The 12632-nt window shown below is 47.0% G+C and overlaps 1 pseudogene; it reads right to left on the bottom strand.

Moving 5' to 3' along the window:
* Positions 1-1263: 1263 nt before the first annotated feature.
* Positions 1264-1959, bottom strand: LOC139410199 (uncharacterized; annotated as a pseudogene).
* Positions 1960-12632: the final 10673 nt, after the last annotated feature.

Here is a 12632-nt window from a genome sequence, read left to right as displayed (position 1 = left end):
CCCAGCGTCGTCCGGGATAGGGGAGGGTTTGGCTGTGGGGGGGGGGGGTTACTTTTCTCATCGCGCCCTAGCAAGTCCTTGTGGTGGGCCGGGAGCCTGCAGGCAGACTAAGTGAATGGTGTTTCCTCCGACACATTAGTGCGCCTGGCATCCGGGTTAAGCGGGCGGGTGTTTAGAAGTGTGGTTTGGCGGGTCAAGTTTCAAAGGACGCATGACTTGACCTTCGCCTCCTGAGCCTGTTGGGGAGTTGGAGTGATGAGACAAGATCGAAATTAGGGAGAAAAACGGGGTAAAATATATGTATATACTAGGATATGTTTCTAAATACTTCTACATTAATGTGGATGATACCATGATTACAGATAATTCTGAATTCATCGTAAATAACAATGAGTGAGAAAGTTATAGATGCACAATTATAAACGGGGTGGTTCGAACTCTGAATGCTGATTGGCTGACAGCCGTGGTATATCAGACCATATACCACGGGTATGACAAAACATATTGTTTTACTGCTCTATTTACATTGGTAATCAGTTCATAATAGCAATAAGGCACCTCGGGTGATTGTGGTATACGGCCAATATCCAGGTACTCCGCATTGCGTTGTGCATAAGAACAGCCCGTAGCTGTGGTATATTGGCCATATACTGTACCACACCCGCTCGGGCCTTATTGCTTAAAAATACCCCCCCCCCTGTCAAAAATGCTAACCTCCCCTGTTATTGTAATGGTGACTCAGCCACTTTTTGTATCACAGTGCAATTGTAATGGGGGGCAAAAATGCAATTTGAGAATGTGGGGGACTCAAGTTTCGCCATCAGGTGGATGACGGTGTCCTCTCACTCTGGTCAGTCTCACCGGAGGAAAGAAAAGAAATAGGACCCTCTTCTGCTCTCTCCCTCCTTCCGCTGAGGCTAATGCCGTGTACAAAACAACTCGGAACTCAGACATCTTCAGTGCGTTCAAGACAACAGTGTACCATAACCTTCCACCTGCATCCATTTAGGCATCTTTTTAGTGCCCCGACTTTCTGACCTGAACATCATTGACACCGTTATTTTACCTCATTTTTCCCAGTTCCCAGTTTTCTTGAAGCACCATGACCATCAGATGCAAGTGCCTTCAGTTCATTGATGGGATTGAGATCCGGGCTCTTCGCTGGCCGTGGCAGAACACTGACATTCCTGTCTTGCAGGAAATCACGCACAGAACGAGCAGTATGGCTGGTGGCATTGTCATCCTGGAGGGTCATGTCAGGATGAGCCTGCAGGAAGGGTACCACATGAGGGAGGAGGATGTCTTCCCTGTAACGCACAGCGTTGAGATTGCCTGCAACGACAACAAGCTCAGTCCGATGATGCTGTGACACACCGCCCCAGACCTTGACGGACCCTTCCCTCCAAATCGATCCCGCTCCAGAGTACAGGCATCAGTGTAACGCTCATTCCTACGACGACAAACGGCAATCTGACCATCTCCCCTGGTGAGACAAAACCGCGACTCATCAGTGAAGAGCACTTTTTGCCAGTCCTGTCTGTTCCAGCGATGGTGTGTTTGTGCCCATCGGCGACGTTGTTGCCGGTGATGTCTGGTGAGGACCTACCTTACAACAGGCCTACAAACCCTCAATCCAGCCTCTCTCAGCCTATTGCAGACAGTCTGAGCACTGATGGAGGGATTGTGCGTTCCTGGTGTAACTCGGGCAGTTGTTGTTGCCATCCTGTACCTGTCCCGCAGGTGTGATGTTTGGATGTACCGACCCTGTGCAGGTGTTGTTACATCTGGTCTGCCACTGCGAGGACGATCAGCTGTCCGTCCTGTCTCCCTGTTGCGCTGTCTTAGGTATCTCACAGTACGGATGTTGCAATTTATTGCACTGGCCACCTCTGTAGTCCTCATGCCTCCTTGCAGCATGCCTAAGGCACGTTCACGCAGATGAGCAGGGACCCTGGGCATCTTTTTTTTTGTGTTTTCAGAGTCAGTAGAAAGGCCTCTAGTGTCCTAAGTTTTCATAACTGTGATCTTAATTACCTATCGTCTGTAAGCTGTTAGTGTCCTAACGACCGTTCCACAGGTGCATGTTCATTAATTGTTTATGGTTCATTGAACAATCATGGGAAACAGTGTTTAAACCCTTTACAATGAAGATCTGTGAAGTTAATTGGATTTTACAAATTATCTTTGAAAGACAGGGTCCTGAAAAAGGGAAGTTTCTTTTTTTGCTGAGTTTATTAGGCCTGCCTGCTGCACAAACCTCATTCCTACAGAACTGTTTTTATTAGGTTAATGTTACATTTGGTATGTCATGTTCTGAGCGGTAGATCTCGGCTTGCTTTTTGACTGCGAAAATGATCTTTACTCAGAAAAGGTTGGTGACCACTGCTCTATAGCAACGTCCAGGGAAGAATTGAGTATAGAAGGTTTCTGTGTCTCTAAATCTTAGGAGACTCTGCTCAAAGATTTACTTTACTGAATATAGCCACGGCTACTGTAACTCAGGGGAGAGAGAGGGGGGTGAGAGAGAGAGAGAGAGAGAGAGAGAGAGAGAGAGAGAGAAGGAGTGTGTATATAGGTGGGCACAGAGAGAGGCTGTGTGTGTGTGTGTGTGTGTGTGTGTGTGTGTGTGTGTGTGTGTGTGTGTGTGTGTGTGTGTGTGTGTGTGTGTGTGTGTGTGTGTGTGTGTGTGTGTGTGTGTGTGTGTGTGTGTGTGTGTGTGGGGGGGGGGGGGGGGATGTGAAGGTAGACACATAGTCCATTTACATGGAGATGACATAATCACCTGTTGACCCCTTGTACTGCCAACATCTGCTTTATTAAATACCCTCCTCTCTCTCTCTTTCCCTCCTTCCCTCTAAAAAATCGGAGTACCATTCATGCTTGCTTTGTTTATCTGTGGATGTGTTTGGATTTGTGCGTGTGATGTGCATGTTTAATATTAATTTATGTCCTATGTCTGGCTGATGACAACAATTACATCCAACAGAAGTTACAGTCCATCAATAGTTTTCTCCAAAGTGATGTTTAATTTAATAGCAAGGAGAACATGTCCCCTATTCTTTTCTCTAACTTCTTGGCCTCCTGGATGGTGTGAATGTGTGTGTGTGCCTGCGTGTGTACAGTATGTGTTGTGTCTGTCAATCCTCTTCCTGTCTGTTTCAGATAACAGGATGTTCTCAGATTTATGTCTGAAAATATCCATCGCTGATTAGAAATGATAGAATATAATTTATACCCAAACCCACTGTGCTTTTTTTTATTAATAATATATATATATATATTGGATAAAGGAAACAACTCTATTCAATGTATTTTGTGACACCGGAAGATTTAATATCCCCACAAAGATCCTCCATTTGGAACAGCATCTAGGGTAAACCAGATTATTATTATTAATCCTTCATGTTATTGTTAATCACAGATCCACCCCCTACGCATCCAGTCTGTCAGAGAACGGAATGAGAGCATGGAAACAATTCAACTGTCTTCATTATTATCTAACACCTCCACATATCGGATTTATTAAAACTAGGTTAGGACCTTCTAATAGCATGTGCATTTCATCATGAACATGCCTGTGGAAGTAGATCAGCCAGGTCACCCGTGATATAAGTCAGTATTTGACGTTCATCCATGTCTGAGGATGTCGGGAGATCATGTGGAAACCTGCCACTAGAGGCAACAGTGGGTGCTTATACCTTCAAGTAAGTTTCGGTTTTGCTCGGGCATTGTGGACGGGGATGGCGGATTGGCGTAATCATCATCTGCCTATGATCTGCCTATGATCTGCCTATGATCTGCCTATGATCTGCCTATGATTCCAAAGGTTGCAAGTTATTTTTGTTATTTTTGTTTTAAGGCTATCCCAAACCTTAACCATTACTTTAATCATTCAGCATTAATGCCTAACTTTATGAATTTGGACTTAATGCCTGAACTTAACCCTAACCTTAAAAATTCTGACTTAATGCTTAAACTTCACTTTGAAATTGACGTTTGGAACAACCTCGAAATTTTACGTTTGAAAAACGTAGATGAATGTCTAATTCTGATGTGAGACTGTGAGAGCTGGTAGATTAGATGTGTTTAGACTGGTGTTGTCTTTTGTCTGGTCTGAAAAATAAACATGTTAGATGGATGGAGGTGAGTGGTGGAAGGTTATGGTACTCTCAGAACCTGGGTTCTAACACCACACTGTCCTCTCAGAACCTGGGTTTTAATACCACACTGTCCTCTCAGAACCTGGGTTCTAATACCACACTGTCCTCTCAGAACCTGGGTTCTAATACCACACTGTCCTCTCAGAACCTGGGTTCTAATACCACACTGTCCTCTCAGAACCTGGGTTCTAATACCACACTGTCCTCTCATAACCTGGGTTCTAATACCACACTGTCTTCTCATAACCTGGGTTCTAATACCACACTGTCCTCTCATAACCTGGGTTCTAATACCACACTGTCCTCTCATAACCTGGGTTCTAATACCACACTGTCCTCTCAGAACCTGGGTTCTAATACCACACTGTCCTCTCATAACCTGGTTTCTAATACCACACTGTCCTCTCAGAACCTGGGTTCTAATACCACACTGTCCTCTCATAACCTGGGTTCTAATACCACACTGTCCGCTCATAACCTGGGTTCTAATACCACACTGTCCTCTCATAACCTGGGTTCTAATACCACACTGTCCTCTCATAACCTGGGTTCTAACACCGCACTGTCCTCTCATAACTTGGGTTCTAATACCACACTGTCCTCTCATAACCTGGTTTCTAATACCACACTGTCCTCTCATAACCTGGGTTCTAATACCACACTGTCCTCTCATAACCTGGGTTGTAATACCACACTGTCCTCTCATAACCTGGGTTCTAACACCGCACTGTCCTCTCATAACTTGGGTTCTAATACCACACTGTCCTCTCATAACTTGGGTTCTAATACCACACTGTCCTCTCATAACCTGGGTTCTAATACCACACTGTCCTCTCATAACCTGGGTTCTAATACCACACTGTCCTCTCATAACCTGGGTTCTAATACCGCACTGTCCTCTCAGAACCTGGGTTCTAACACCGCACTGTCCTCTCATAACCTGGGTTCTAATACCACACTGTCCTCTCATAACCTGGGTTCTAACACCGCACTGTCCTCTCATAACCTGGGTTCTAATACCACACTGTCCTCTCATAACCTGGGTTCTAACACCGCACTGTCCTCTCATAACCTGGGTTCTAACACCACACTGTCCTCTCAGAACCTGGGTTCTAATACCGCACTGTCCTCTCAGAACCTGGGTTCTAATACCACACTGTCCTCTCAGAACATGGGTTCTAATTCTGCACTGTCCTCTCAGAACCTGGGTTCTAGTACCGCACTGTCCTCTCAGAACCTGGGTTCTAATACCACACTGTCCTCTCATAACCTGGGTTCTAATACCACACTGTCCTCTCAGAACCTGGGTTCTAATACCGCACTGTCCTCTCAGAACCTGGGTTCTAATACCACACTGTCCTCTCATAACCTGGGTTCTAACACCGCACTGTCCTCTCATAACCTGGGTTCTAATACCACACTGTCCTCTCATAACCTGAGTTCTAATACCACACTGTCCTCTCATAACCTGGGTTCTAATACCGCACTGTCCTCTCAGAACCTGGGTTCTAACACCGCACTGTCCTCTCATAACCTGGGTTCTAATACCACACTGTCCTCTCATAACCTGGGTTCTAACACTGCACTGTCCTCTCATAACCTGGGTTCTAATACCACACTGTCCTCTCACAACCTGGGTTCTAACACCGCACTGTCCTCTCATAACCTGGGTTCTAACACCACACTGTCCTCTCAGAACCTGGGTTCTAATACCGCACTGTCCTCTCAGAACCTGGGTTCTAATACCACACTGTCCTCTCAGAACCTGGGTTCTAATTCTTCACTGTCCTCTCAGAACCTGGGTTCTAGTACCGCACTGTCCTCTCAGAACCTGGGTTCTAATACCACACTGTCCTCTCATAACCTGGGTTCTAATACCACACTGTCCTCTCAGAACCTGGGTTCTAATACCGCACTGTCCTCTTAGAACCTGGGTTCTAATACCACACTGTCCTCTCATAACCTGGGATCTAACACCGCACTGTCCTCTCATAACCTGGGTTCTAATACCACACTGTCCTCTCATAACCTGGGTTCTAATACCACACTGTCCTCTCAGAACCTGGGTTCTAATACCACACTGTCCTCTCAGAACCTGGGTTCTAATACCACACTGTCCTCTCAGAACCTGGGTTCTAATACCACACTGTCCTCTCATAACCGGGGTTCTAACACCACACTGTCCTCTCATAACCGGGGTTCTAACACCACACTGTCCTCTCAGAACCTGGGTTCTAATACCGCACTGTCCTCTCATAACCTGGGTTCTAATACCACACTGTCCTCTCAGAACCTGGGTTCTAATACCACACTGTCCTCTCAGAACCTGGGTTCTAATACCACACTGTCCTCTCATAACCTGGGTTCTAATACCACACTGTCCTCTCAGAACCTGGGTTCTAATACCGCACTGTCCTCTTAGAACCTGGGTTCTAATACCACACTGTCCTCTCATAACCTGGGATCTAACACCGCACTGTCCTCTCATAACCTGGGTTCTAATACCACACTGTCCTCTCATAACCTGGGTTCTAATACCACACTGTCCTCTCAGAACCTGGGTACTAATACCACACTGTCCTCTCAGAACCTGGGTTCTAATACCACACTGTCCTCTCAGAACCTGGGTTCTAATACCACACTGTCCTCTCATAACCTGGGTTCTAACACCGCACTGTCCTCTCATAACCTGGGTTCTAAAACCACACTGTCCTCTCATATCCTGGGTTCTAACACCGCACTGTCCTCTCATAACCTGGGTTCTAATACCACACTGTCCTCTCATAACCTGGGTTCTAACACCGCACTGTCTTCTCATAACCTGGGTTCTAACACCACACTGTCCTCTCAGAACCTGGGTTCTAATACCGCACTGTCCTCTCAGAACCTGGGTTCTAATACCACACTGTCCTCTCATAACCTGAGTTCTAATACCACACTGTCCTCTCATAACCTGGGTTCTAATACCGCACTCTCCTCTCAGAACCTGGGTTCTAACACCGCACTGTCCTCTCATAACCTGGGTTCTAACACCACACTGTCCTCTCATAACCTGGGTTCTAACACCGCACTGTCCTCTCATAACCTGGGTTCTAATACCACACTGTCCTCTCACAACCTGGGTTCTAACACCGCACTGTCCTCTCATAACCTGGGTTCTAACACCACACTGTCCTCTCAGAACCTGGGTTCTAATACCGCACTGTCCTCTCAGAACCTGGGTTCTAATACCACACTGTCCTCTCAGAACCTGGGTTCTAATTCTGCACTGTCCTCTCAGAACCTGGGTTCTAGTACCGCACTGTCCTCTCAGAACCTGGGTTCTAATACCGCACTGTCCTCTCAGAACCTGGGTTCTAACACCGCACTGTCCTCTCATAACCTGGGTTCTAATACCACACTGTCCTCTCATATCCTGGGTTCTAACACCGCACTGTCCTCTCATAACCTGGGTTCTAATACCACACTGTCCTCTCATAACCTGGGTTCTAACACCGCACTGTCTTCTCATAACCTGGGTTCTAACACCACACTGTCCTCTCAGAACCTGGGTTCTAATACCGCACTGTCCTCTCAGAACCTGGGTTCTAATACCACACTGTCCTCTCATAACCTGGGTTCTAACACCGCACTGTCCTCTCATAACCTGGGTTCTAATACCACACTGTCCTCTCATAACCTGGGTTCTAATACCACACTGTCCGCTCATAACCTGGGTTCTAATACCACACTGTCCTCTCATAACCTGGGTTCTAATACCACACTGTCCTCTCATAACCTGGGTTCTAACACCGCACTGTCTTCTCATAACTTGGGTTCTAATACCACACTGTCCTCTCAGAACCTGGGTTCTAATACCACACTGTCCTCTCAGAACCTGGGTTCTAATACCGCACTGTCCTCTCAGAACCTGGGTTCTAATACCACACTGTCCTCTCATAACCTGGGTTCTAATACCACACTGTCCTCTCATAACCTGGGTTCTAATACCTTACTGTCCTCTCATAACCTGGGTTCTAGTACCACACTGTCCTCTCATAACCTGGTTTCTAATACCACACTGTCCTCTCAGAACCTGGGTTCTAATACCACACTGTCCTCTCATAACCTGGGTTCTAATACCGCACTGTCCTCTTAGAACCTGGGTTCTAATACCACACTGTCCTCTCATAACCTGGGATCTAACACCGCACTGTCCTCTCATAACCTGGGTTCTAATACCACACTGTCCTCTCATAACCTGGGTTCTAATACCACACTGTCCTCTCAGAACCTGGGTTCTAATACCACACTGTCCTCTCAGAACCTGGGTTCTAATACCACACTGTCCTCTCAGAACCTGGGTTCTAATACCACACTGTCCTCTCATAACCTGGGTTCTAACACCGCACTGTCCTCTCATAACTTGGGTTCTAATACCACACTGTCCTCTCATAACCTGGTTTCTAATACCACACTGTCCTCTCATAACCTGGGTTCTAATACCACACTGTCCTCTCACAACCTGGGTTGTAATACCACACTGTCCTCTCATAACCTGGGTTCTAACACCGCACTGTCCTCTCATAACTTGGGTTCTAATACCACACTGTCCTCTCATAACTTGGGTTCTAATACCACACTGTCCTCTCATAACCTGGGTTCTAATACCACACTGTCCTCTCATAACCTGGGTTCTAATACCACACTGTCCTCTCATAACCTGGGTTCTAATACCGCACTGTCCTCTCAGAACCTGGGTTCTAACACCGCACTGTCCTCTCATAACCTGGGTTCTAATACCACACTGTCCTCTCATATCCTGGGTTCTAACACCACACTGTCCTCTCATAACCTGGGTTCTAACACCACACTGTCCTCTCAGAACCTGGGTTCTAATACCGCACTGTCCTCTCAGAACCTGGGTTCTAATACCACACTGTCCTCTCAGAACCTGGGTTCTAATTCTGCACTGTCCTCTCAGAACCTGGGTTCTAGTGCCGCACTGTCCTCTCAGAACCTGGGTTCTAATACCACACTGTCCTCTCATAACCTGGGTTCTAATACCACACTGTCCTCTCATAACCTGGGTTCTAATACCACACTGTCCTCTCAGAACCTGGGTTCTAATACCGCACTGTCCTCTCAGAACCTGGGTTCTAATACCACACTGTCCTCTCATAACCTGGGTTCTAACACCGCACTGTCCTCTCATAACCTGGGTTCTAATACCACACTGTCCTCTCATAACCTGAGTTCTAATACCACACTGTCCTCTCATAACCTGGGTTCTAATACCGCACTGTCCTCTCAGAACCTGGGTTCTAACACCGCACTGTCCTCTCATAACCTGGGTTCTAATACCACACTGTCCTCTCATAACCTGGGTTCTAACACCGCACTGTCCTCTCATAACCTGGGTTCTAATACCACACTGTCCTCTCACAACCTGGGTTCTAACACCGCACTGTCCTCTCATAACCTGGGTTCTAACACCACACTGTCTTCTCAGAACCTGGGTTCTAATACCGCACTGTCCTCTCAGAACCTGGGTTCTAATACCACACTGTCCTCTCAGAACCTGGGTTCTAATTCTGCACTGTCCTCTCAGAACCTGGGTTCTAGTACCGCACTGTCCTCTCAGAACCTGGGTTCTAATACCACACTGTCCTCTCATAACCTGGGTTCTAATACCACACTGTCCTCTCAGAACCTGGGTTCTAATACCGCACTGTCCTCTTAGAACCTGGGTTCTAATACCACACTGTCCTCTCATAACCTGGGATCTAACACCGCACTGTCCTCTCATAACCTGGGTTCTAATACCACACTGTCCTCTCATAACCTGGGTTCTAATACCACACTGTCCTCTCAGAACCTGGGTTCTAATACCACACTGTCCTCTCAGAACCTGGGTTCTAATACCACACTGTCCTCTCAGAACCTGGGTTCTAATACCACACTGTCCTCTCATAACCTGGGTTCTAATACCACACTGTCCTCTCATAACCTGGGTTCTAATACCGCACTGTCCTCTCATAACCTGGGTTCTAGTACCACACTGTCCTCTCATAACCTGGTTTCTAATACCACACTGTCCTCTCAGAACCTGGGTTCTAATACCACACTGTCCTCTCATAACCTGGGTTCTAATACCACACTGTCCCCTCATAACCTGGGTTCTAATACCACACTGTCCTCTCATAACCTGGGTTCTAATACCACACTGTCCTCTCATAACCTGGGTTCTAACACCGCACTGTCCTCTCATAACTTGGGTTCTAATACCACACTGTCCTCTCATAACCTGGTTTCTAATACCACACTGTCCTCTCATAACCTGGGTTCTAATACCACACTGTCCGCTCATAACCTGGGTTCTAATACCGCACTGTCTTCTCATAACCTGGGTTCTAACACCACACTGTCCTCTCAGAACCTGGGTTCTAATACCGCACTGTCCTCTCAGAACCTGGGTTCTAATACCACACTGTCCTCTCATAACCTGGGTTCTAACACCGCACTGTCCTCTCAGAACCTGGGTTCTAACACCGCACTGTCCTCTCATAACCTGGGTTCTAACACCACACTGTCCTCTCATAACCTGGGTTCTAATACCGCACTGTCCTCTCATAACCTGGGTTCTAGTACCACACTGTCCTCTCATAACCTGGTTTCTAATACCACACTGTCCTCTCAGAACCTGGGTTCTAATACCACACTGTCCTCTCATAACCTGGGTTCTAATACCACACTGTCCGCTCATAACCTGGGTTCTAATACCACACTGTCCTCTCATAACCTGGGTTCTAATACCACACTGTCCTCTCATAACCTGGGTTCTAACACCGCACTGTCCTCTCATAACTTGGGTTCTAATACCACACTGTCCTCTCATAACCTGGTTTCTAATACCACACTGTCCTCTCATAACCTGGGTTCTAATACCACACTGTCCGCTCATAACCTGGGTTCTAATACCGCACTGTCTTCTCATAACCTGGGTTCTAACACCACACTGTCCTCTCAGAACCTGGGTTCTAATACCGCACTGTCCTCTCAGAACCTGGGTTCTAATACCACACTGTCCTCTCATAACCTGGGTTCTAACACCGCACTCTCCTCTCAGAACCTGGGTTCTAACACCGCACTGTCCTCTCATAACCTGGGTTCTAACACCACACTGTCCTCTCATAACCTGGGTTCTAACACCGCACTGTCCTCTCATAACCTGGGTTCTAATACCACACTGTCCTCTCACAACCTGGGTTCTAACACCGCACTGTCCTCTCATAACCTGGGTTCTAACACCACACTGTCCTCTCAGAACCTGGGTTCTAATACCGCACTGTCCTCTCAGAACCTGGGTTCTAATACCACACTGTCCTCTCAGAACCTGGGTTCTAATTCTGCACTGTCCTCTCAGAACCTGGGTTCTAGTACCGCACTGTCCTCTCAGAACCTGGGTTCTAATACCGCACTGTCCTCTCAGAACCTGGGTTCTAACACCGCACTGTCCTCTCATAACCTGGGTTCTAATACCACACTGTCCTCTCATATCCTGGGTTCTAACACCGCACTGTCCTCTCATAACCTGGGTTCTAATACCACACTGTCCTCTCATAACCTGGGTTCTAACACCGCACTGTCTTCTCATAACCTGGGTTCTAACACCACACTGTCCTCTCAGAACCTGGGTTCTAATACCGCACTGTCCTCTCAGAACCTGGGTTCTAATACCACACTGTCCTCTCATAACCTGGGTTCTAACACCGCACTGTCCTCTCATAACCTGGGTTCTAATACCACACTGTCCTCTCATAACCTGGGTTCTAATACCACACTGTCCGCTCATAACCTGGGTTCTAATACCACACTGTCCTCTCATAACCTGGGTTCTAATACCACACTGTCCTCTCATAACCTGGGTTCTAACACCGCACTGTCCTCTCATAACTTGGGTTCTAATACCATACTGTCCTCTCAGAACCTGGGTTCTAATACCACACTGTCCTCTCAGAACCTGGGTTCTAATACCGCACTGTCCTCTCAGAACCTGGGTTCTAATACCACACTGTCCTCTCATAACCTGGGTTCTAATACCACACTGTCCTCTCATAACCTGGGTTCTAATACCTTACTGTCCTCTCATAACCTGGGTTCTAGTACCACACTGTCCTCTCATAACCTGGTTTCTAATACCACACTGTCCTCTCAGAACCTGGGTTCTAATACCACACTGTCCTCTCATAACCTGGGTTCTAATACCGCACTGTCCTCTTAGAACCTGGGTTCTAATACCACACTGTCCTCTCATAACCTGGGATCTAACACCGCACTGTCCTCTCATAACCTGGGTTCTAATACCACACTGTCCTCTCAGAACCTGGGTTCTAATACCACACTGTCCTCTCAGAACCTGGGTTCTAATACCACACTGTCCTCTCAGAACCTGGGTTCTAATACCACACTGTCCTCTCAGAACCTGGGTTC

This window comes from Oncorhynchus clarkii, chromosome 5, assembly GCF_045791955.1.
Source record: "Oncorhynchus clarkii lewisi isolate Uvic-CL-2024 chromosome 5, UVic_Ocla_1.0, whole genome shotgun sequence".
Classification (NCBI taxonomy): domain Eukaryota; kingdom Metazoa; phylum Chordata; class Actinopteri; order Salmoniformes; family Salmonidae; genus Oncorhynchus; species Oncorhynchus clarkii.
This window is presented reverse-complemented; position numbering and strand designations above follow the sequence as displayed.